This window comes from Suricata suricatta, chromosome 7 (assembly GCF_006229205.1).
Source record: "Suricata suricatta isolate VVHF042 chromosome 7, meerkat_22Aug2017_6uvM2_HiC, whole genome shotgun sequence".
Classification (NCBI taxonomy): Eukaryota; Metazoa; Chordata; class Mammalia; order Carnivora; family Herpestidae; genus Suricata; species Suricata suricatta.
Window position 1 is genome coordinate 5,250,020 of NC_043706.1, and position 1,094 is coordinate 5,251,113.

Here is a 1,094-nt window from a genome sequence, read left to right on the forward strand (position 1 = left end):
TCCTGGTTCACAGACGGCCACTTTCTCGCTGTGTCCTCACATGGCAGGAGGGGTGACATCACTCATATGAGGAGTTTAAGATCCAAAATAGATGAACATAAAGGAAGGGAAGCAAAAATAATATAAAAACAGGGAGGGGAAAAACATAAGAGGTCTTAAATATGGTGAACAAACAGGGTTTCTGGAAGGGTTGTGGCAGGGGGGATGAGCTAAATGGGTAACGGGCATTAAGGAATCTCCTGAAATCATTGTTGCACTATATGCTACCTCACTAGGATGTAAATTAAAACAATAAATAATAAATACAATAAATTTTAAAGAATTATAAAAACGTGGATGCTAAGGAATTTCAGGTTCTGTGAAGGCTGGGTGAATAGCTACGTTGAGCATCTAATGCTCGTGTGTGCTTTTTTCCTTAAGACTTTATTGTTTTTGCAGAGTAGTTTTCGGTTTTACAATACAATGGAGATGAAGGTACAGCGGTCTCCCACATGCCTTCTGCCCCGACGTGTGCCTAGCCGCCCCCATCGTCAGCATCACTCAGAGCATTGCATGTATTTTACCCAGGGTGAATCCACACTACCGCGTCCTATCCAGTTGAAGTCTGTCATCCAAGCCTGCAGCCTTCGGGTTCCCTCTTGCTGTCGGGCGTTCTGTGGGTTTGGACAGATGCGTAGTGGCACATAGCTGTCATCGTCTCATACATAGGTATCACGCAGACACCTGTCATATTCTCTGCCCTAAACATGCTCTGTGCTCCACCAATCCCTCTGTCTCCCCTGTCCCCTCCCTGGCCAACACTGATCTGTTTACTGTCTCCAGAGTTTTGCCTCTTCCAGAATGTCATTAGTCGGAATTATAGAGTAAGGAGCTTCCTCAGATTGGCTTCTTTTATTTCGTGAAATGCATTTATGGCTCTTCCTTGTCTTTTCATGGCTTCAAAGCTCGTTTCCTTTTAGTTCTAACTGACATTCCATTGTGTGGATAGACCACAGTGTATGTCTCCGTTCCTCTACTGAAGGACCTTCTGGTCGCATCCTCCTTTTGGCAATGCTAATAAAGCTGCCATCAAGATCCATGGGCAGATTTTCAGG